The sequence below is a fragment of the Cetorhinus maximus genome, chromosome 10, assembly GCF_964194155.1.
Source record: "Cetorhinus maximus chromosome 10, sCetMax3.hap1.1, whole genome shotgun sequence".
Classification (NCBI taxonomy): Eukaryota; Metazoa; Chordata; class Chondrichthyes; order Lamniformes; family Cetorhinidae; genus Cetorhinus; species Cetorhinus maximus.
Genome location: NC_135888.1, coordinates 50,783,209 through 50,808,372, shown reverse-complemented (window position 1 = coordinate 50,808,372; position 25,164 = coordinate 50,783,209). Strand labels below are relative to the sequence as shown.

Sequence of the window (25,164 nt, the reverse complement as noted above, 5' to 3'; positions counted from 1 at the left end):
ACGCCAGTGGCAAACTGACTTTTCATCTCCTGTTGCATTGCCCTTCCCGCCGCCTGCTATTAGACCCACTACAGTGGGGTGGGGAACAGGAAGATTCACCCCATGTTTAAATCCCTCCAATCCCTCCAACCACTCCTGCCACACTACTGAAACGCTCTTATCAAAGTCATAAATGACATCCTATGCGACTGTGACCAAGATAAACGTTCCCTTTTCATTCTTCTCCATCTGCTTGCAGCCTTTGACAGTGTTGACCACTCCATCCTCCTCCAACGCCTCCCCACTGTTGTCTAGCCGAGTGAGACTGCACTCATCCAATTCCAATCTATCTAATCGTAGCTAGAGAATCACTTGCAATGGCTTCTCTTCCTGCTCCTCTGGTGTTCCCCATGGATCTTTCCTTAGCCACTCTGCATTGAAACATGTAAGACCCTGAGGGGGCTTGACAGGGTGCATGCTGAATGGATGTTTCCCATTGTAGGAGAGACTAGAACGAGGGGACACAGTTTCAAAATCAGGGACTCCCATTCAAGACTGTGATGAAGGGAATTCTTTTCTCTCAGAGGCGCATTAGCTTCTGGAATTCTCTTCCCCGGAGAGTGGTGGAGACTGGGTCAATGAATACATTTAAGGCACAGGTAGATATATTCTTGACTAACAAGGGAGTCAAAGGTTATCGGGTGGAGGTGGGATGTGGAGCTGAGGTTACAATCAGATCAGCCATAATCCTATTGTATGGCGGAGCAGGTTCGAGGGGCTGAATGGCCTGCTCCTGCTCCTGATTTGTATAATTATATGCTTTGTTCATCTACACGCTGCCTCTCTGTCACATCTCCAGAAATATAACGTCAAATTCCACTAGCGGAATAATATTTCGGCACAGACTATAAGGGCCGAATGGCCTGTTTTCTGTGCTGTAGTGTTCTATGGTTCTATGGTTCTATGTACATTTGTTTTCACATGTACGCCGACAACACCCAGCTCTATCTCACTACAACATCACTCGATTTCTCCAATGTCTCTAAATTGTCTGACTGTTTGTCCAACATCCGTTACTGAACATGCAGAAATTTCTCCAATTAAATATTGGAATACTGAAGCCATTGTCTTTGGTCACCACCACAAACTCCACTCCCAGCCACCAACTCCATCCCTCTCCCAGACAACTCTGTAAGGCTGAACTCAATTATTTGCAAACTTGGTGTCATATTTGGTCCCTACATGAGCTTCCAAGTACATATCCGCACCTTCACTGAGACCACCTGTTTTCAGCTCTGTAACATCATCTGACTCCATCAGCTTCAGCTCATTTGCTGCTGAAACCCTGATGAATGCTTTTGTTAGCTCTAAACTTGACAATTCCAACACAGTCTTGGCCAGCCATCCATCTCCCACCCTCCATAACATGAGCTCATTCAAAACTTTTCTGCCCACATCCTAACCTGCCCTAAGTCCTATTCACCCAACACCCCTGTGCTCACTGACCTACATGGTTATCAATTGAGCAAAGTCGGAAAAGAAAATTCCCATCCTTGTTTTCAAATCACTCCATGGCCTCACCCCTCCCTATCTCTGTAACCTTCTTCCACCCTTCAACCCCCAAAACTACCGGCATTGCTCCAAATCAGATAGTTCCCCGTGGTGTTAATCAGAACTTTGCTGTTTCTATTCCCATTGTTTTCCTGCTTTCTCCATTTGCTAATGGACATTATTTGGAGATTTATCCACCAATGAGGGAACTGCATTAAGATCACGCCCATCCAATCATGGCCAAAGATTCTCACCAGGGTGAGACATTGGTACAAATGAGCAAAGGCTTTGTTCCTGAGGTTCATGAGCTGTATTAAGAATTATTGTTGGTGAGTCCTGATTGAATCTGGACTGGAACTGGTTTGTGTGATCAACATGAACCTGGAGTGGAACTGGTTTGTGTGATCAACATGAACCTGGAGTGAACTGGTTTGCGTGATCAACATGAACCTGGAGTGAACTGGTTTGCGTGATCAACATGAATTTGGAGTGGAACTGGTCTGTGAGATAGAAACATAGAAACATAGAAACTAGGAGCAGGAGTAGGCCATTCAGCCCTTCGAGCCTGCTCCGCCATTCATTATGATCAAGGCTGATCATCCAAGTCAATAGCCTGCTCCCGCTTTCTCCTCATACCCTTTGATCCCTTTCGCCCCAAGAGCTATATCTAACTCCCTCTTGAAAACATACAACGTTTTGGTCTCAAATACTTTCTGTGGTAACAAATTCCACAGGCTCACCACTCTCTGGGTGAAGAAATTTCTCCTCATCTCAGTCCTAAATGGTCTACTCCATATCCTCAGACTGTGACCCCTGGTTCTGGACTCCCCTACCATCGGGAACATCCTTCCTGCATCTACAGGAATCTGGAGTGGAACTGGTCTGAGGAATCTACAATAATGTGGAGTGGAACTGGTCTGCGAGATCAACATGAATCTGGAGCAGAACTGGTCTGCAAGATCAATATGAATCTGGAGTGGAACTGGTCTGAGCAATCTACATGAATCTGGAATGGAACTGGTCTGCGAGATCGACATGAATCTGGAGTGGAACTGGTTTACAAGATCAATATGAATCTGGAGTGGAACTGGCCTGAGTGATCTACATGATTCTGGAATGGAACTGGTCTGCAAGATCGACATGAATCTGGAATGGATCTGGTCTGTGAGAGCAACATGAATCTGGAGTGGAACTGGTCTGAGGGATCTATATGAATCTGGAGTGGAACTGGCCTGAGCGATCTACATGAATCTGGAATGGAACTGGTCTGCGAGATCGACATGAATCTGGAATGGATCTGGTCTGTGAGATCAACATGAATCTGGAGTGGAACTGGTCTGAGGGATCTATATGAATCTGGAGTGGAACTGGCCTGAGGGATCTACATGAATCTGGAGTGGAACTGGTCTGAGGGGTCTACATGAATCTGGATTGGAACTGGGTTGTGAGATCGACATGAATCTGCAGTGGAACTGGTCTGCAAGCTCTAGATGCGAATATGGGAAACATCCCTTTCACAAAAAGCAACAAGGAAACAAATAATTAAATTAAATAATGTACAAGAGAGACTTGGATTTGCCAACATTAGGGCATCCCAAAGCACTTGGCAGTCAGTGAACCATTTTTGAAGTGTAGTCAATGTTGCAATGAAGTAAATACCTTCCCAGAGCAACAGCCTGAGCCTCTGGTTACTAGCCCGGTGACATTAGCACAATGCCCCCACCTCCCCACGTGGACTGAAATCAATGTTGTAATGAGGGAAACACAGCAGCCACTTTGCGAACAGCAAGATCCCACCAAGAGCAATGAATATTCATTTCATAGGAGCAACAAATATTAGTTGCATTATGGGAAACACAACAACCAATCCACAAACAGCAATGTGAAAATGAGCAGATAATCTGTTTTTGTGATGTTGATAAATACTGGTCAGGACACCAGGGAGAATTCTCCTGCTCTTCTTTGAATTAGAGTCAGAGGATTGTTTACACTCACATTAGAGACCACATAGGATCTTGATTTAACATCTTTTCTAAAAGACCATATCTCTGATAGGGCAGCACTGAAAAATCAGCCGCTATTGTTTTGAGCTAAAGCCTCTGGAGTGGGACTATCCTGACCAGAATCCCATCCTCCACAAACTTCTGTTTCTTCAAAACTCTGCTGCAACAATTTGATTGCATATCAAGTTCCAACTGCCCCTCACAGCCCCGAGCTAGCCTAAATTGGCACCAGTTCCTCAAAGACCCATTTCAAATAATCACACTTGTGTTTTAATTCCTCCATGACGTTGCCCTTCCCCATGTTGTAACCTTCTCCAGCCCGCTATAAAAGCCCCTCAATTTCTTCCAGTTCCTCCCTCGCTAGCTTTTTCTCTAACCCACCTTCCTTCAGCCCAAAACGGGCAGCCAATGGCCCAGAAACATCGGTCCTTCCCTTTGGAATCACCTCCTTGAAACTGTCTGATTTTTCAGTTTCCTCTACTGGTTAAAAGCCTCCTTACTAACTGCCCAGTAACTAATCTTTTCAACATCTCCCCTGTTTCTTTCTCTTCACATCTCGGTGAAGTGTCTCAGGACAAGGATGACAGCTGATGGAATTCCATATCTATTTTCAATGAGTGTTTTGCCCTACATGAAGTGGGGACAAATATAAAGTACATCCATTTTAATAAAGTAGGATTTTAATTCATTTTTGCCTTACCTGAAGAAGGGATAAACACGAAGTGTCCTGGATTATCCTGAATCTCATATTCTCCTGTCAGGTTAACACATGTTCCATTCCTAAGAATAAAATAATAAATGACTTCGAGAATGCTAAGAACTTGTTTAACTTTAGCCAGCGGCAAGTCACGGCATCTGGCGGTGAGTCAGCATTGCCTAAGGATCTAGTGGTGAGTATAAATGTTGGTGGATCTGGTGGTGATTCTGTAATGCAGAGGGATCTGGCTGAGCATGTAACACAGGGGGATTGGTTGAATCTGTAAAGCAGGTGGAACAGGTTGAATCTGTAATGAAGGGGAATCTAGTTGAGTCTGTAATGCAGGGGGATCTGGTGGTCAGTCCTATAATGCAGGGGGATCTGGCTGAGTCTGTAAAGCATGGGGATCTGGTTTTGAGTATGTAATGCACGGGGACCTTGTTGAGTCTGTAATACAAGGGGATCTGGTTGAGTCTGTAATGTATGTAGGACTGGTTGAGTCTGCAATGCAGGTGAGGCTGGTGTTGAGTCTGTAATGCAGGGTGAACTAGTTGAGTCAGTAATGCAGAGGGATCAGGTTGAATCTGCAATGCAGGGGAATCTGGATGAGTCTAATGCATGGGGATCTGGTTTTGAGCATGTAATGCAGGGGGAAATTGTTGCATCTGTAATACAAGGGGATCTGGTTGAGTCTGTAATGTAGGGGGATCTCGTTGAGCCTGCAATGCAGATGAGGCTGATGTTGAGTCCGTAATACAGGGGGATCTGGTTGAATCTGTAATGCAGGGGAGTCTGGTTGAGCCTGTAGCGTAGGGGGATTGGGCTGAGTCTGTAATGCATGGGGATTTGGTTTTGAGTATGTAATGCAGGGGGAAATTGTTGAGTCAGTAATACAAAGGGATCTGATTGAGTCTGGAATGTAGGGGGATCTGGTTGAGTCTGTAATGCAGGGGGATCTGGTTGAGCCTGTAATGTAGGGGATCTTTTTGAGTCTGTATTGCAGGGGGATCTGGCATTGAGTCTGGTTGAGTCTGTAATGCAGGGGGCTCTGGTTCAGTCTGTAATACAGGTGGATCTGATTGAGTCTTTAAAGCAGGGGGATCTGGTTGAGTCTGTAATGCAGGGGGGTCTGGATGATTATGTAACACAGGGGGATTGGTTGAATCTGTAATGCAGGGGGATCTGTTTGATTTTGTGATGCAGGGGAATGTGGTGGTAATTCTGTAATGTAGGGGGATCTGGCTGAGTCTGTGATGCAGAGGAATCTGGTTGATTCTGTAATGCAGGGGGATCCGATGGTCAGTCGGTAATGCAGGGGGATCTGGTTGAGTCTGTAATGTAGGGGTATCTGGCTGCATCTGTAACGCAGGGGGATCTTGTTGAGTCTGTAATACAAGGAGATCTGCTTGAGTCTGTAATTTAGGGGGATATGGTTGAGTCTGTATTGCAGGTGTGGCTGGTGTTGAGTCTGTAACGCAGGGTGAACTAATTGAGTATGTAATGCAGGGGGAAATTGTTGAGTCTGTAATACAAGGGGATCTGGTTGAGTCTGTAATGTAAGGGGATCTCGTTGAGCCTGCAATGCAGATGAGGCTGATGTTGAGTCCGTAATACAGGGGGATCTGGTTGAATCTGTAATGCAGGGGAGTCTGGTTGAGCCTGTAGCGTAGGGGGATTGGGCTGAGTCTGTAATGCATGGGGATCTGGTTTTGAGTATGTAATGCAGGGGGAAATTGTTGAGTCAGTAATACAAAGGGATCTGATTGAGTCTGGAATGTAGGGGGATCTGGTTGAGTCTGTAATGCAGGGGGATCTGGTTAAGCCTGTAATGTAGGGGATCTTTTTGAGTCTGTATTGCAGGGGGATCTGGCATTGAGTCTGGTTGAGTCTGTAATGCAGGGGGCTCTGGTTCAGTCTGTAATACAGGTGGATCTGATTGAGTCTTTAAAGCAGGGGGATCTGGTTGAGTCTGTAATGCAGGGGGGTCTGGATGATTATGTAACACAGGGGGATTGGTTGAATCTGTAATGCAGGGGGATCTGTTTGATTTTGTGATGCAGGGGAATGTGGTGGTAATTCTGTAATGTAGGGGGATCTGGCTGAATCTGTGATGCAGAGGAATCTGGTTGATTCTGTAATGCAGGGGGATCTGCTGGTCAGTCGGTAATGCAGGGAGATCTGGTTGAGTCTGTAATTCCGGGGATCTGGGTGAGTCTGTAATGCAGGGGCATCTGGTGAAATCAGTAATGCAGTGGGATCTGGTTCGATCTGTAATTCAGGGGGCACATTTTGAGTATTTATTGCAGGGTGATCTGATATAGAGTCTGGTTGAGTCTGTAATGGAGGATGGTCAGGTTGAGTCTGTAATACAAAGGGATCTGGTTGAGTCTGTAATGCAGGCGGATCTGGTGGTCAGTCTATAATGCAGGGCGATCTTGTTGGGTCTGTAATGGAGCTGGATCTGTTTGAGCCTTTAATGGAGGGAGGTCTGGTTGAGTGGGTAATACAGGGGAATTGGTTGAATCTGTAATGCAAGGGGATCTGGCTGAGTCTCTAATGCATGGGGATCTGGCTTTGAGTTTGTATTGCAGGGGGATCTTGTTGAGTCTGCAATACAGGGGGATCTGGTTGGACCTGTAATGCAGGAGGATCTAGTGGTCAGTCTGTAATGCAGAGGATTCAGTTGAGTCCGTAGTGCAGGGGGATCTGGTTGAGTCTGTAATACAACTGAGGCTGGTGGTGAGTCTGTAATGCAGGGGGGCCTGGTTCAGTCTGTCATGCAGGAGAGTTTGGTGTAAAGTCTGTAATGCAGAGCGAGCTGGAGGAGTCTGTAATGCAGAGGGGTCTGGTTGAGTAGGTAACACAGGGGGATTTTTTGAATCTGTAATGCAGGGGGAACCATGTGAGCCTGTACTGCATGGGAATCTGGTGGTCGGTCTATAATGCAGGGGGATCTGGTTGAGTCTGTAATGAAAATGGATCTGGTTGAGTCTGTAGTGTTGGGGGTGGTGGTTGAGTCTGTAATGCATGGGGATCTGGATTTGAGTGTGTAATGCAGGGGGATCTTGTTGAGTCTGTAATGCAGGGGCATCTGGTTGAATCAGTAATGCAGGGGGATCTGGCTGAGTCTGTATTGCTGGCAGATCTGGTGGTCAGTTGGACCTGTAATGCAGGGGGATCTAGTGGTCAGTCTGTAATGCAGGGGATTTGGTTGAGTCTGTAATGCAGGGGGATCTTGTTGAGTCTGTAATGCATGGCAATCTCCTTTTGATTCTGTAATGCAGGAGGATCTTGTTGTGTCTGTAATACAGGGGAACTTGTAGAATCCCTAATACAAGGGGGTCTGGTTGAGTCTGTAATGCAGGGGGATCTGTTTGAGTCTATAGTGCAAGGGAAGCTGGTTTTGAGTCTGTAATGCAGGGTGATCTGGTTGGGTCTGTAATGGAGGGGGATATGTTTGAGCCTGCAGTGCAAGGGGTAGTTTTTGTGCCTGTATTGCAGGGGGATCTGCTATTGAGTCTGGTTTTGTCTGTAATGCAGGGGTGTCTGGTTGAATCTGTAATTCAGTAGTATTTGGCTGAGTCACTAATGCATGGGGATCTGGTTCTGAGACTTTAATGCAGGGGGAGCTGGTATTGAGTCCGGTTGAGTCTGTATTGGAGGGCGGTCTGGCTGAGTCTGTAATGCAGGTGGCTCTGATTGAATCTGTAATACAGGGAAATCTGGTTGTGTGTGTATTACAGGCGGATCTGGTGGTCAGTCTATAATGCAGGGCGATCTGGTTGAGTCTGTAATGGGGGTGGATCTGTTTGAGTCTTTAATGGAGGAAGGTCTGGTTGAGTCTGTAATGCAGGGAGGTCTGGTTGAGTGGGTAATACAGGGGAATTGGTTGAATTTGTAATGCAAGGGGATCTGGCTGAATCTCTAATCCATGGTGATCTGGCTTTGAGTTTGTAATGCAGGGGGATCTTGTTGAATCTGCAATGCAGGGGGACCTGATTGGACCTGTAATGCAGGGGGATCTAGTGGTCAGTCTGTAATGCAGGGGATTCGGTTGCGTCTGTAATGCAGGGGGATCTGGTTGAGTCTGTAATGCAGCTGAGGCTGGTATTGAGTCTGTAATGTAGGGAAATCTGGTTGAGTCTGTAATGCAGGCGGATCTAGTGGTCAGTCTATAATGCAGGGCGATATGGTTGCGTCTGTAATGGAGGGGGATCTGGTTGAGTCTTTAATGGAGGAAGGTCTGGTTCAGTCTGTAATGCAGGGATGTCTGATTGAGTGGGTAATACAGGGGAATTGGTTGAATCTGTAATGCAAGGCGATCTGGCGGATTCTCTAATGCATGGGGATCTGGCTTTGAGTTTGTACTGCAGAGGGATCTTGTTGAGTCTGTTATGCAGGTGGATCTAGTTGGACCTGTAATGCAGGGGGAACTATTGGTCAGTCTGTAACGCAGGGGATTTGGTTGAGTCTGTAATGCATAGTGATCTGCTTTTGATTCTGTAATGCAGGAGGATCTTGTTGAGCCTGTAATACAAGGGGAGCTTGTTGTGTCTGTAATGCAGGGGGACCTGTTTGAGTCTGTAATGCAAGGGATGCTGGTTTTGAGTCTGTATTGCAGGTTGATCTGGTTGGGTCTGTAATACAGGAGGATCTGTTTGAGCCTCAAATGCAAGGGGTATTTTTTGTGCCTGTATTGCAGGGGGATCTGCTATTGAGTCCGGTTTTGTCTGTAATTAAGGGGTGTATGGTTGAATCTGTAATTCAGGACGATTTTGCTGAGTTACTAATGCATGGGGGTCTGGGTTTGAGACTTTAATGCAGTGGGATCTGGTATTGAGTCTGGTTGAGTCTGTAATGGAGGGCGGTCTGGCTGAGTTTGTAATGCAGGTGGATCTGATTGAGTCTGTAATGCAGGGCAATCTGGTTGAGTCTGTAATGCAGTGGGATCTGGTTGTGTCTGTAATGCAGGGGGTACTTTTTGTGCCTATATTGCAGGGGGTCTGCTATTGAGTCTGCCTTTGTCTGTTATTAAGGGGTGTCTGGTTGAATCTGTAATGCAGGAAGATTTGGCTGAGCCACTAATGCATGGGGATGTGGTTTTGAGTCTGTAATGCAGGGGTCTGGTATTGAGTCTAGTTGAGTCTAATGCAGTGGGTACTGATTGAGTCTGTAATGCAGGTGGGTACAGTTGAGTATGTAACAAAGGAGGTTTAGTTGAATTTGTAATGCAGGGAGATCCGGCCTAATCTGTAATGCATGGGTATCTGGCTTTGAGTCTGTAATGCAGGGGGATCTTGTTGAGTCTGTAATAAAAGGGGATCTGGTTGAGATGTAATGCAGGGGGATCTGGTTGAGTCTGCAGTTCAGGGGGATCTGGCTGAGTCTGTAATATGAGGGGATCTGGTGCTCAGCCTGTATTGCAGGGGGATCTGGATGAGTCTGTAATACAAGGGCACCTGGTGGTCAGTCTGTGATGCAGGGGGATCCGGCTGAGTCTGTAATACAAGGGGATCTGGTGCTCAGCCTGTAAAGCAGAGGGATCTGGATGAGTCTGTAACACAAGGGGACCTGGTGGTCAGCCTGTAATGCAGGAGGATCTGGATGAGTCTGTCATACAAGGGCACCTTGTGGCCAGTCTATAATGCAGGGGGATCTGGTTGAGTCTGTAATGCAGGGGGATCTAGTTCAGTCTGTAATGCAGGGGGGCATGGTGGTCAGTCTTTAATCCAGGGGGATCTGGCTGAGTCTCTAATGCATGGGGATCTGGCTTTGAGTTTGTAATGCAGGGGGGATCTTGTTGACTCTGCAATGCAGGGGGATCTGATTGGACCTGTAATGCAGGGGGATCTAGTGGTCAGTCTGTAATGCTGTGGATTTGGTTGAGTCTGTAATGCAGGGGATTTGGTTGAGTCAGTAATGTAGAGGGATCTGGTGGGCAGACTGTAATGCAGGGGGATCTGGATGTGCCTGTAATGCAGGAGGAACTGGTGGTCAGTTTGTAATGCAGGGGGATCTGGTTGTTCCCGTGATGCAGAAGGATCCTGTTGAAGCTGCAATACCAGGGGCTCTGGTTGAACCTGTAATGCAGGGGTCTGCTTGAGTCTTTAATACAAGGGGATCTGGTGGTCAGTCTGTAATGCAAGGGGGTCTGGTTGAGTCTGTAATACAAGTACATCTGGTGGTCAGTCTGTGAATCTGGAGGAACTGGCTGAGTCTGTATTGCTTGGGATCTAGTTTAGAGCCTGTAATGCAGGGGGATCTAGTTGAGTCTGTAACGCAGGGGTATATTGTGCTCAATCTGTAACGCAGGGTGATCTAATTGAGTCTGTAATGCAGGGGGATCAGGTTGGAACTGTAATGAAGGGGGATCTAGTGATCAGTCTGTAATGCAGGGAGATCTGGTTGAGTCTGTAATGGGGGTGGATCTGTTTGAGTCTTTAATGGAGGGAGGTCTGGTTGAATCTGTAATGCAGGGGGATCTGGTTGAGTCTGTAATGCGTGACAATCTGCTTTTGATTCTGTAATGCAGGAGGATCTTGTTGACCCTGTAGTACAAGGGGAGCTTGTTGTGTCTGTAATGCAGGGGGCTATGGTTGAGTCTGTAATGCAGGGGAACTTGTAGAATCCCTAATACAAGGGGGTCTGGTTGAGTCTGTAATGCAGGGGGATCTGTTTGAGTCTGTAATGCAAGGGAAGCTGGTTTTGAGTCTGTAATGCTGGGTGATCTGGTTTGAATTGTAATGCAGGTGGGATCTAGTGGCCAGTCTGTAATGCAGGGAGATCTGGTTGAGTCTGTAATGCATGTCAAACTGATTTTGATTCTGTAATGCAGGAGGATCTTGTTGAGCCTGTAGTACAAGGGGAGCTTATTGTTACTGTAATGCCGGGTGAAAAGGTTGAGTCTGTAATGCAGGGGAACTTGTAGAATCCCTATTACAAGGCGGTCTGGTTGAGTCTGTAATGGAGGGCGGTCTGGCTGAGTTTGTAATGCAGGTGGATCTGATTGAGTCTGTAATGCAGGGCAATCTGGTTGAGTCTGTAATGCAGTGGGATCTGGTTGTGTCTGTAATGCAGGGGGTACTTTTTGTGCCTATATTGCAGGGGGTCTGCTATTGAGTCTGCCTTTGTCTGTTATTAAGGGGTGTCTGGTTGAATCTGTAATGCAGGAAGATTTGGCTGAGCCACTAATGCATGGGGATGTGGTTTTGAGTCTGTAATGCAGGGGTCTGGTATTGAGTCTAGTTGAGTCTAATGCAGTGGGTACTGATTGAGTCTGTAATGCAGGTGGGTACGGTTGAGTATGTAACAAAGGAGGTTTAGTTGAATTTGTAATGCAGGGAGATCTGGCTTAGTCTGTAATGCATGGGTATCTGGTTTTGAGTCTGTAATGCAGGGGGATCTTGTTGAGTCTGTAATAAAAGGGGATCTGGTTGAGATGTAATGCAGGGGGATCTGGCTGAGTTTGTAATACGAGGGGATCTGGTGCTCAGCCTGTATTGCAGGGGGATCTGGATGAGTCTGTAATACAAGGGCACCTGGTGGTCAGTCTGTGATGCGGGGGATCCGGCTGAGTCTGTAATACAAGGGGATCTGGTGCTCAGCCTGTAAAGCAGAGGGATCTGGATGAGTCTGTAACACAAGGGGACCTGGTGGTGAGCCTGTAATGCAGGAGGATCTTGATGAGTCTGTCATACAAGGGCACCTTGTGGCCAGTTTATAATGCAGGGTGATCTGGTTGAGTCTGTGATGCAGGGGGATCTAGTTCAGTCTGTAATGCAGGGTGGTATGGTGGTCAGTCTTTAATCCAGGGGGATCTGGCTGAGTCTCTAATGCATGGGGATCTGGCTTTGAATTTGTAATGCAGGGGGGATCTTGTTGACTCTGCAATGCAGGGGGATCTGATTGGACCTGTAATTCAGGGGGATCTAGTGGTCAGTCTGTAATGCTGTGGATTTGGTTGAGTCTGTAATGCAGGGGGATCTAGTTCAGTCTGTAATGCAGGGAATTTGGTTGAGTCAGTAATGTAGAGGGATCTTGTGGGCAGACTGTAATGCAGGGGGATCTGGATGTGCCTGTAATGCAGGAGGAACTGGTGGTCAGTTTGTAAAGCAGGGGGATCTGGTTGTTCCCGTAATGCAGAAGGATCCTGTTGAAGCTGCAATACCAGGGGCTCTGGTTGAACCTGTAATGCAGGGGTCTGCTTGAGTCTTTAATACAAGGGGATCTGGTGGTCAGTCTGTAATGCAAGGGGATCTGGTTGAGTCTGTAATACAAGTACATCTGGTGGTCAGTCCGTGAATCTGGAGGAACTGGCTGAGTCTGTATTGCTTGGGATCTAGTTTAGAGCCTGTAACGCAGGGGGATCTTGTTGAGTCTGTAACGCAGGGGTACATTGTGCTCAATCTGTAACGCAGGGTGATCTGATTGAGTCTGTAATACAGGGGGATCAGGTTGGAACTGTAATGCAGGGGGATCTAGTGATCAGTCTGTAATGCAGGGAGATCTGGTTGAGTCTGTAATGGGGGTGGATCTGTTTGAGTCTTTAATGGAGGGAGGTCTGGTTGAATCTGTAATGTAGGGGGATCTGGTTGAGTCTGTAATGCATGACAATCTGCTTTTGATTCTGTAATGCAGGAGGATCTTGTTGACCCTGTAGTACAAGGGGAGCTTGTTGTGTCTGTAATGCAGGGGGCTATGGTTGAGTCTGTAATGCAGGGGAACTTGTAGAATCCCTAATACAAGGGGGTCTGGTTGAGTCTGTAATGCAGGGGGATCTGTTTGAGTCTGTAATGCAAGGGAAGCTGGTTTTGAGTCTGTAATGCTGGGTGATCTGGTTGGAATTGTAATGCAGGTGGGATCTAGTGGCCAGTCTGTAATGCAGGGAGATCTGGTTGAGTCTGTAATGCATGTCAAACTGCTTTTGATTCTGTAATGCAGGAGGATCTTGTTGAGCCTGAGTACAAGGGGAGCTTGTTGTTACTGTAATGCTGGGGGAAAAGGTTGAGTCTGTAATGCAGGGGAACTTGTAGAATCCCTATTACAAGGCGGTCTGGTTGAGTCTGTAATGGAGGGCGGTCTGGCTGAGTTTGTAATGCAAGGGGAGCTGGTTTTCAGTCTGTAATGCAGGGCAATCTGGTTGAGTCTGTAATGCAGGGAGATCTAGTGGCCAGTCTGTAATGCAGGGAGATCTGGTTGAGTCTGTAATTCCGGGGATCTGGGTGAGTGTGTGATGCAGGGTATATGGTGGAGTCAGTAATGCAGTGGGATCTGGTTGGCTCTGTAATTCAGGGGGCACATTTTGAGTATGTATTGCAGGATGATCTGATATAGAGCCTGGTTGAGCCTGTAATGGAGGATCGTCTGGTTGAGTCTGTAATACAAAGGGATCTTGTTGAGTCTGTAATGCAGGCAGATCTGGTGGTCAGTCTATAATGCAGGGCGATCTGGTTGGGTCTGTAATGGGGGTGGATCTGTTTGAGTCTTTAATGGAGGGAGGTCTGGTTGAGTGGGTAATACAGGGGAATTGGTTGAATCTGTAATGCAAGGGGATCTGGCTGAGTCTCTAATGCATGGGGATCTGGCTTTGAGTTTGTATTACAGGGGGATCTTGTTGAGCCTGCAATGCAGGGGTATCTGGTTGGTCCTGTAATGCAGGGGGATCTAGTGGTCAGTCAGTAATGCAGCGGATTCAGTTGAGTCTGTAATGCAGGGGGATCTGGTTGAGTCTGTAATGCAGCTGAGGCTGGTGTTGAGTCTGTAATGCAGGGGTGGCTGGTTCAGGCTGTCATGCAGGAGAGGCTGGTGTAAAGTCTGTAATGCAGGGCAAGCTGGTAGAGTCTGTAATGCAGAGGGGTCTGGTTGAGTAGGTAACACAGGGGGATTTTTTGAATCTGTAATGCAGGGGGAACCATGTGAGCCTGTATTGCATGGGAATCTGGTGGTCGGTCTGTAATGCAGGGGGATCTGGTTGAGTTTGTAATGAAAATGGGTCTGGTTGAGTCTGTAGTGTTGGGGGTGGTGGTTGAGTCAGTAATGCATGGGGATTTGGCTTTGAGTATGTAATGCAGGGGGATCTGATTGAGTCTGTGTTGCTGGCGGATCTGGTGGTCAGTTGGACCTGTAATGCAGGGGATTTGGTTGAGTCTGTAATGCAGGGGGATCTGGTTGAGTCTGTAATGCACGGTGATCGGTTTTTGATTCTGTAATGCAGGAGGATCTTGTTGAGCCTGTAATACAAGGGGAGCTTGTTGTGTCTGTAATGTAGGAGGGATATGGTTGAGTCTGTAATGCAGGGGGATGTGTTTGAGTCTGTAGTGAAAGGGAAGCTGGTTTTGAGTCTGTAATGCAGGGGGATCTGGTTGGGTCTGTAATACAGGGGGATCTGTTTGAGCCTGTAGTGCAAGGGGCACTTTTTGTGCCTGTATTGCTGGGGGATCTGCTATCGAGTCTGGTTTTGTCTGTAATGCAGGGGTGTCTGGTTGAATCTGTAATTCAGTAGGATTTGGCTGAGTCACCAATGCATGGGGATCTGGTTTTGAGACTTTAATGCAGGGGGTTCTGGTATTGAGTCCGGTTGAGTCTGTAATGGAGGGCGGTCTGGCTGAGTCTGTAATGCAGGTGGATCTGATTGAATCTGTAATACAGGGGAATCTGGTTGAGTGTGTATGACAGGTGGATCTGGTGGTCAGTCTATAATGCAGGGCGATCTGGTTGACTCTGTAATGGGGGCGGATCTGTTTGAGTCTTTAATGGAGGGAGGTCTGGTTGAGTCTGTAATGCAGGGAGGTCTGGTTGTGTGGGTAATACAGGGGAATTGGTTGAATTTGTAAGGCAAGGGGATCTGGCTGAGTCTCTAATCCATGGGGATCTGGCTTTGTGTTTGTAATGCAGGGGGATCTTGTTGAATCTGCAATGCAGGGGGACCTGGTTGGACCTGTAATGCAGGGGGATCTAGTGGTCAGTCTGTAATGCAGGGGATTCGGTTGAGTCTGTAATGCAGGGGGATCTGGTTGAGTCTGTAATGCAGCTGAGGCTGGTGTTGAGTCTGTAATGCAGAGAAATCTGGTTGAGTCTGTAATGCAGGCGGATCTAGTGGTCAGTCTATAATGCAGGGCGATATGGTTGAGTCTGTAATGGAGGGGGATCTGGTTGAGTCTTTAATGGAGGGCTGTCTGGTTGAGTCTGTAATGCAGGGAGGTCTGGTTGAGTGGGTAATACAGGGGAATTGGTTGAATCTGTAATGCAAGGGGATCTGGCTGATCCTCTAATGCATGGGAATCTCGCTTTGAATTTGTAATGCAGGGGGATCTTGTTGAGTCTGTTAGGCAGGGGGATCTAGTTGGACTCGTAATGCAGGGGGAACAAGTGGTCAGTCTGTAATGCAGGGGATTTAGTTGAGTCTGTAATGCGGGGGGATCTGGTTGAGTCTGTAATGCAGGGGGATCTGGTTGAGTCTGTAATGCATGGTGATCTGCTTTTGATTCTGCAATGCAGGTGGATCTTGTTGAGCCTGTAATACAAGGGGAGCTTGTTGAGTCTGTAATGCAGGGGAACTTGTAGAATCCCTAATACAAGGGGGTCTAGTTCAGTCTGTAATGCAAGGGGATCTGTTGAGTCTGTAATGCAAGGGAACCTGGTTTTGAGTCTGTAATGCAGGGTGATCTGGTTGGGTCTGTAATACAGGAGGACCTGTTTGAGCCTGCAATGAAAGGGGTACATTTTGTGCCTGTATTGCAGGGGGATCTGCTATTGAGTCTAGTTTTGTCTGTCATTAAGGGGTGTCTGGTTGAATCTGTAATTCAGTAGGATTTGGCTGAGTCACTAATGCATGGGGATCTGGTTTTGAGACTTTAATGCAGGGGGATCTGGTATTGAGTCTGGTTGAGTCTGTAATGGAGGGCGGTCTGGCTGAGTCTGTACTGCAGGTGGATTTGATTGAGTCTGTAATGCAGGGGAATCTGGTTGAGTCTGTAATGCAGGCGGATCTGTTCATCAGTCTATAATGTAGGGTGATCTGGTTGACTCTGTAATGGGGTCGGATCTGTTTGAGTCTTTAACGGAGGGAGGTCTGGTTGAGTCTGTAATGCAGGGAGGTTTGGTTTAGTGTGTAATACAGGGGAATTGGTTGAATCTGTAATGCAAGGGGATCTGGCTGAGTCTCTAATGCATGGGGATCTGGCTTTGAGTTTGTAAAGCAGGGGGATCTTGTTGAGTCTGCAATGCAGGGGGATCTGATTTGACCTGTAATGCAGGGGGATTTAGTGGTCAGTCTGTAATGCATGGGATTTGGTTGAGTCTGTAATGCAGCTGAGGCTGGTATTGAGTCTGTAATGCAGGGGGATCTGGTTCAGTCTGTCATGCAGGAGAGGCTGGTGTAAAGTCTGTAATGCAGGGCGAGCTGGTAGAGTCTGTTATGCAGAGGGGTCTGGTTGAATAGGTAACACAGTGGGATTGTTTGAATCTGTAAGGCAGGGGGATACATGTGAGCCTGTATTGCATGGGAATCTGGTGGGTAGTCTGTAATGCAGGGGGATCTGGTTGAATTTGTAATGAAGATGGATCTGGTTGAGTCTGTAGTGTTAGGGGTGAAGCTTGTGTCTGTAATACATGGGGATCTGGCTTAGAGTATGTAATGCAGGGGAATCTGGTTGAGTCTGTAATGCAGGGGCATCTGGTTGAGTCAGTAATGCAGGGGAACCGGTTGAGTCTGTATTGCAGTGGGATCTGGCTTTGAGTCTGTAATGCAGGGGGATCTGGTTGTGTCTTGATGCAGGGAAATCTGATGGTTAGTCTGTAATGTAGGGGGAAGTGGTTGAGTCTGCATTGCAGGGGGATCTGGCTGTGAGTCTGTAATGCAGGGGGATCTTTTTGAGTTTGTAATACAAAGGGATCTATTTGAGTCTGTAATTGAGGGGGGTCTGGTTGAGTCTGTAATTCCGGGGGATCAGGGTAAGTCTGTAATGCAGGGGGATCTGGTTGAGCCTGTAATGCAGGAGGCACATTTTGAGAATGTATTGCTGGGTGATCTGGTATTGAGTCTGGTTGAATCTGTAATGGAGGGCGGTCTGGTTGAGTCTTTAATTCAGGAGGATCTGGTTGAGTCTGTAATACAGGGCAATCTTGTTGAGTCTGTAATACAAAGGGATTTGGTTGAGTGTGTAATGCAGGGAAATCTGGTTGAGTCTGTAATGCAGGCGGATCTGGTGCTTAGTCTATAATGCGGGGCGATATGGTTGAGTCTGTAATGGAGGGGGCTCTGGTTGAGTTTTTAATGGAGGGAGGTCTGGTTGAGTCTGTAATGCAGGGAGGTCTGGTTGAGTGGGTAATACAGGGGAATTGGTTGAATCTGTAATGCAAGGGGATCTGGCGGATTCTCTAATGCATGGGGATCTGGCTTTGAGTTTGTAATGCAGGGGGATCTTGTTGAGTCTGTTATGCAGGGGGTCTAGTTGGACCTGTAATGCAGGGGGAACTAGTGGTCAGTCTGTAACGCAGGGGGATATGGTTGAGTCTGTAAAGCAGGGGCATCTTGTAGAATCCCTAATACAAGGGGGTCTGGTTGAGTCTGTAATGCAGACGGATCTGTTTGAGTCTGTAATGCAAGGGAAGCTGGTTTTGAGTCTGTAATGTAATGTGATCTGGTTGGGTCTGTAATGCAGGGGGATCTGCTATTGAGTCTGGTTTTGTCTGTAATTAAGGGGTGTCTGGTTGAATCTGTAATTCAGGAGGATTTGGCTGAGTCACTAATGCATGGGGATCTGATTTTGAGTCTTTAATGCAGGGGGACCTGGTATTGAGTCTAGTTGAGTCTGTAATGCAGCGGGGACTGATTGAGTCTGTAATGCAGGTGGATCTGATTGAGTCTGTAATGCAGGGGCATCAGGTTGAGTTTGTAATGTAGGGTGATCTGGCTGAGCCTGTATTGCAGGAGGATGTGGTATTGAGACTGGTTGGGCCTTTAATTCAGGGGGGGTCTGGTGAAGTGTGTAATGCAGCGGCATTTACTTGATTGTGTAACACAGGGGGATTGGTTGAATCTGTAATGCAGGGGGATCCATTTCAGTCTGTAATGCATGGGAATCTGGTGGTCAGTCTGTAATGCAGGGGGACCTGGTTGAGTCTGCAATACAGAGGAATCTGGTTGAGTCTGTAATGCAGGGGTATCTGGTTTTGACTCTGTAATTCAAGGGGATCTTGTTGAGTCGTTAATAGAAGGGGATCTGGTTGAGTCTGTAATGCAGAGGAGTCTGGCTGAGTGTGTAATGCAGGGGCGTTTGCTTGATTGTGTAACAGAGGGGGATTGGTTGACTCTGTAATGCAGGGGGATCCATTTCAGTCTGTAATGCATGGGAATCTGGTGGTCAGTCTGTAATGCAGAGGTATCTGGTTTTGACCCTGTAATGCAGGGGGATCTTGTTGAGTTGGTAATAGAACGGGATCTGGTTGAGTCTGTAATGCAGGGGGATCTGGTTGAGTCTGTAATGCAGATGAGGCTGGTGTTTAGGCTGTAATGCAGTGCGAACTAGTTGGGTCTGTAATGCTGGGGGATCTGGTCGAAACTATAATGCAAAGGAATCTGGTTGTGTCTGTCATGCAGGAGGATCTGGTTGAGCCTGTAATGCACGGGGTCTTTTGAGTCTGTATTGCAGGGGGATATTGTATTGAGCCTGTTTGAGTCTGTAATGCAGTGGGGACTGGCTGAGTCTGTAATGCAGGTGGATCTGGTTGAGCCTGTACTGCAGGTGGTCTGGTTGAGCATATAACACAGGGGGATTGGTAGAATCTGTAATGCAGGCGGATCCGTTTCAGTCTGTAATGCATGGAAATTTGGTGGTCAGTGTGTAATGCAGGGGGAACTGGTTCAGTCTGCAATACAGAGGAACCTGGTTGAGTCTGTAATGCAGGAGTATCTGGTTTTGACTCTGTAATGCAGGGGGTTCATGTTGAGTCGGTAATAGAAGGGGATCAGGTTGAGTCTGTAATGCATTGGCATCTGGTTGAGTGTGTAATGCAGGGGTATCTGGTTGAGCCTGTAATGCAGGGAGTACTTATTGTGCCTGTTTTGCATGGGATCTGCTATTGAGTCTGCTTTTGTTTGTACTTAAGAGGGGTCTGGTTGAATCTGTAATGCAGGAGGATTTGGCTGAGTCACTAATGCATGGGGATCTGGTTTTGAGTCTGTAATGCAGGGTTAGCTGGTATTAAGTCTGGTTGATTCTGCAATGCAGCGGGGACTGATTGAGTCTGTAATGCACGTGGATCGGATTGAGTCTGTAATGCATGGGTATCTGGTTGAATCTGTTATACAGGGGGATCTGGTTGAGTCTATAATGTAGGAGGATATGGCATTGAGTCTGGTTGGGTCTTTAATTCAGTGGGGTCTGGTTGAATGTGTAATACAGGTGGATCTGGTTGAGTCTTTAATGCAGAGGTGTCTGGTTGAGTGTGTAACGCAGGGGGATCTGGTTGAGTCTGTATTGCAGGGAGTCTGGTTTTCAGTGTGTAACGCAGGTGGATCTGGTTGAGTATTTAAAGCAGGGGTGTCTGTTTGAGTCTGTAATGCATTGGTATCTGGTTGAGTCAGTTATATAGAGGGATCTGGTTGAGTCTATAATGTAGCGGAATCTGGTATTGAGTCTGGTTGAGCCTGTAATGCTGGTGGGTATGGTTGAGTATGTAACATAGGGGGATTGGTTGAATCTGTAATACAGGGGGGTCTGGCTGAGTCTGTAATACAAGGGGATCTGGTTGAGGCTGTAATGGAGGTGGATCTGGTTGAGTCTGTAATACAGGGGGGTCTGGTTGAGTCTGTAATGCAGGAGGATGTGTTTGAGCCTGTAAAGCAGGGGGAACTGATTGTCAGTCTGTAATGCAGGGGGACTTGGTTGAGTCTGCAATACAGAGGAATCTGGTTGAGTCTGTAATGCAGGGGTATCTGGTTTTGACTTTGTAATGCAGGGGAATCTTGTTGAGTCGGTAATAGAAGGGGATCTGGTTGAGTCTGTAATGGAGGGGGATCTGGTTGAGTCTGTAATGCAGATGAGGCTGGTGTTTAGTCTGTAATGCAGTGTGAACTAGTTAAGTCTGCAATGCTGGGGGATCTTTTTGAGCCTGTATTGTAGGGGGCCCTAGGTGAGTAGGTAACACAGGGGGATTGGTTGAATCTGTAATGCAAGGGGATCTGGTTGAATCTAAAATGCAAAGGAATCTGGTTGAGCCTGTAATGCAGGGGGTCTTTCTGAGTCTGTATTGCAGGGGGATCTGGTGTTGAGCCTGGTTGAGTCTGTAATGCAGTGGGGGCGGGCTGAGTCTGTAATGCAGGTGGATGTGGTTGAGTCTGTAATGCAGGGGCTCTGGTTGAGCATGTAGCACAGGGGGATTGGTTGAATGTGTAATGCAGGGGTATCCGTTTCAGTCTGTAATGCATGGGAATCTGGTGGTAAGTCTGTTATGGAGGGGGACCTGGTGGAGTCTGCAATACAGAGGAATCTGGTTGAGTCTGTAATGCAGGGGTATCTGGTTTTGACTCTGCAATGCAGGGGGATCTTGCTGAGCCAGTAATAGAGGGGATCAGGTTGAGGCTGTAATGTGGGGGCATCTGGTTGAGTCTGTATTGCATGGGGATCTGGTTGACTTTGCAATGCAGGGGGATCTTGTTGAATCCGTAATACAAGAGGGTCTGGTTAAGCGTCTAATGCAGGGGTATCTGTTTGAGTCTGTAATGCAAGGGAAGCTGGTGTTGGGTCTGTAATGCAGGTGGATCTGGTTGAATCCGTAATGCAGGAAGATTTGGCTGAGTCACTAATGCATGGGGATCTGGTTTTGAGTCTTTAATACAGGGGGACCTGATAGAGAGTCTGTTTGCAGGTGGATCTGATTGAGTCTGTAATGCAGGGCAATCTGGTTGAGTCTGTAATGCAAAGGAATCTGGTTGTGTCTGTCATGCAGGAGGATCTGGTTGAGCCTGTAATGCACGGGGTCTTTTGAGTCTGTATTGCAGGGGGATATTGTATTGAGCCTGTTTGAGTCTGCAATGCAGTGGGGACTGGCTGAGTCTGTAATGCAGGTGGATCTGGTTGAGTCTGTAATGCAGGTGGTCTGGTTGAGCATGTAACACAGGTGGATTGGTAGAATCTGTAATGCAGGGGGATCCGTTTCAGTCTGTAATGCATGGAAATTTGGTGGTCAGTGTGTAATGCAGTGGGACCTGGTTGAGTCTGCAATACAGAGGAACCTGGTTGAGTTTGTAATGCAGGAGTATCTGGTTTTGACTCTGTAATGCAGGGGGTTCATGTTGAATCGGTAATAGAAGGGTATCAGGTTGAATCTGTAATGCAGGGGCATCTGGTTGAGCCTGTAATGCAGGGGTATCTGGTTGAGCCTGTAATGCAGGGAGTACTTATTGTGCCTGTTTTGCAAAAGGATCTGCTATTGAGTCTGGTTTTGTTTGTAATTAAGGGGGGTCTGGTTGAAACTGTAATGCAGGAGGATTTGGCTGAGTCACTAATGCATGGGGATCTGGTTTTGAGTCTGTAATGCAGGGTTAGCTGGTATTGAGTCTGGTTTATTATGCAATGCAGCGGGGACTGATTGAGTCTGTAATGCACGTGGATCTGATTGAGTCTGTAATGTATGGGTATCTGGTTGAATCTGTTATAAAGGGGGATCTGGTTGAGTCTATAATGTAGGAGGATATGGCATTGAGTCTGGTTGGGTCTTTAATTCAGTGAGGTCTGATTGAATGTGTAATACAGGTGGATCTGGCTGAGTCTTTAATGTAGGGGTGTCTGGTTGAGTCTGTAATGCAGGGGGGGTTTGGTTGATTATGTAACAGAGGGGGATTGGATGAATCTGTAATGCAGGAGGATTTTGCTGATTGACTAATGCATGGGGATCTTGTTTTGTGTCTGTAATGCAGGGGGATCTGGTTGAGTCTGTATTGCAGGGAGTCTGGTTTTGAGTGTGTAATGCAGGTGGATCTGGTTGAGTATTAAAAGCAGGGGTGTCTGTTTGAGTCTGTAATGCATTGGTATCTGGTTGAGTTTGTTATACAGAGGGATCTGGTTGAGTCTATAATGTAGGGAAATCTGGTATTGAGTCTGGTTGAGCCTGTAATGTTGGTGGGTATGGTTGAGTATGTAACACAGGGGGATTGGTTGAATCTATAATACAGGGGGTTCTGGCTGAGTCTGTAATGCATGGGTATCTGGTTTTGATCTGTCATGCAGGGGGATCTTGTTGCGTCTGTAATACAAGGGGATCTGGTTGAGGCTGTAATGGAGGTGGATCTGGTTGAGTCTGTAATACAGGGAGGTCTGGTTGAGTCTGTAATGCAGGAGGATGTGGTTGAGCCTGTAATGCAGGGGGAACTGATAGTCAATCTGTAATGCAGGGGGACTAGGTTGAGTCTGCAATACAGAGGAATTTGGTTGAGTCTGTAATGCAGGGGTATCTGGTTTTGACTCTGTAATGCAGGGGGATCTTGTTGAGTCGGTAATAGAAGGGGATCAGGTTGATTCTGTAATGGAGGGGCATCTGGCTGTGTCTGTAATGCAGGGGTATCTGGTTTTGACTTTGTAATGCAGGGGAATCTTGTTGAGTCGGTAATAGGAGGGAATCTGGTTGAGTCTGTAATGGAGAGGGATCTGGTTGAGTTTGTAATGCAGGGGGATCTTGTTGAATCCGTAATACAAGAGGGTCTGGTTAAGTCTCTAATGCACGGGTATCTGTTTGAGTCTGTAATGCAATGGAAGCTGGTGTTGAGTCTGTAATGCAGGTCAATCTGGTTGAATCCGTAATGCAGGAAGATTTGGCTGAGTCACTAGTGCATGAGGGTGTGGATTTGAGTCTGTAATGCAGGGGATGTGGTATTGAGTCTAGTTGAGTCTGTAATGCAGCTGGGACTGTTTGAGTCTGAAATGCAGGTGGATACGTTTGAGTATGTAACAAAGGGGGATTAGTTGAATCTCTAATGCATGGAGATCTGGCTGAATCTGTAATGCATGGGTATCAGGTTTTGAGACTGTAATGCAGGGGGATCTGATTGAGTCTGTAATGCATAGGGATCTGCTTGAGACTGTATTGTAGGGGGTTGTGCCTGTGTCTGTATTGCATGGGGATCTGGTTTTGAGTCTGTAATGCACGGGGATCTTGTTGAGTCGGTAATAGAAGAGGATCAGGTTGAGTTTGTAATGCTGGGGGATCTGGTTGAGTCTGTATTGCATGGGGATCTGGTTGAGCTTGTAATGCAGGGGGATCTTGTTGAATCCCTAATACAAGGGGGTCTGGTTGAGTCTCTAATGTAGGGGTATCTGTTTGAGTCTGTAATGCAAGGGAAGCTGGTGTTGAGTCTGTAATGCAGGGTGATCTGGTTGAGCCTGTAATGCAGGGGGTACTTTTTGTGCCTGTATTGCAGAGTGTCTGGTATTGAGTCTGGTTTTATCTGTAATTAAGGGGTGTCTGGTTGAATCTGTAATTCAGGAGGATTTTGCTGAGTCACTAATGCATGGGGATCCGGTTGTGAGTCTGTAATGCAGAGGGATCTGGTGTTGAGTTTGTTTGTGTCTGTAACACAGCGGGGACTGATCCATTCTGTAATTCAGGGCGATCAGGTTGAGTCTGTAATGCAGGGGGATCTGGCTAAGCCTGCAATGCAGGGGGATCTGGTGGTCAGTCTGTATTGCATGGGGATCTGTTATTGGTTCTGGAATGCAATGAGGACTGGTTGAGTCTGTAATGCTGGTGGATCAGGTTGAGTCTTTAAAGCAGGGGTGTCTAGTTGAGTCTGTAATGCAGGGGGTCCAGTTGAGCATGTAACACAGGGGGATTGGTTGAATCTGTAATGCTGGGGGATCCATTTCAGTCTGTAATGCATGGGAATCTGGTGGTCAGTCTGTAATTCAGGGTGACCTGGTTGAGTCTGCAATACAGAGGAATCTGGTTTAGCCTGTAATGCAGGGGTATCGGGTTTTGAGTATGTAATGCAGGGGAATCTGTTTGAGTCTGTAATAGAAGAAGATCAGGATGAGTCTGTAATGCAGGGGGACCTGGTGTTCAATCTGTAATCCAGTGGGGTCCAGTTGAGAATGTAACACAGGGGGATTGGTAGAATCTGTAAGGCAGGAGGATCTGGTTGAGTCTGTAATGCAGCAGAATCTTGTTGAGTCTGTAATGAAGGATGATCTGGTAGTCATTATGTAATGCAGGGGTATCTTTTTGAGTCTGTAACAAAAGTACATCTGGTGGCCAGTCTGTAATGTAGAGGGATCAGCTTGATTCTGTAATGCAGGGGGATCTGGCTGAGCCTGTATTGCTGGGGATCTGGTTTTGAGCCTGTAATGCAGGGGGTTCTTGTTGAGTCTGTAATATAAGGTGCTCTGGTTGAGCCTGTATTGGAGAGAATCTGGTGGAGACTGTAATGCAGGGGGATCTGGTTGAGTCTGTAGTGTATGGGGATCTGGCTGAGTCTGTGATCCAGACGAATCTGGTTGAGCCTGTAATGCAGGGGGGTCTGGTTGAGTAGGTAGCACAGGGGGATTGGTTGAATCTGTGTTGCAGGGGGATCTGCGTGAGTCTGTATTGCATGGGAATCTGGTGGGTAGTCTGTATTGCAGGGGGATCCAGTATTTCGTCTGGTGGAGTCTGTAATGCAGTGGGTCTGGTTGAGCATGTAACATCGGGGGATTGGTTGAATCTGTAATGCTGGTGGATCCATTTCAGTCTGTAATGCATGGGAATCTGGTGGTCAGTCTGTTATGGAGAGGGACCTGGCGGAGTCTGCAATACAGAGGAATCTGGTTGAGTCTGTAATGCAGGGGTATCTGGTTTTTACTCTGTAATGCAGGGGAATCTGTTTGAGTCTGTAATAGAAGAAGATCAGGTTGAGTCTGTAATGCAGGGGGACCTGGTGTTCAATCTGTAATCCAGTGGGGT

At 47.0% G+C, this 25,164-nt stretch overlaps 1 protein-coding gene across 1 annotated transcript in view; it reads right to left on the bottom strand.

Annotated features, from left to right (window-relative positions):
• Positions 1 to 25,164, bottom strand: part of LOC144685320 (papilin-like) — a 260,238-nt gene that overhangs the window by 162,895 nt on the left and 72,179 nt on the right. The window contains exon 2 of the mRNA XM_078549730.1: positions 4,234 to 4,313. The gene's annotated coding sequence lies outside the window, so the exon portion shown is untranslated. The remainder of the gene's footprint in view (positions 1 to 4,233; positions 4,314 to 25,164) is intronic.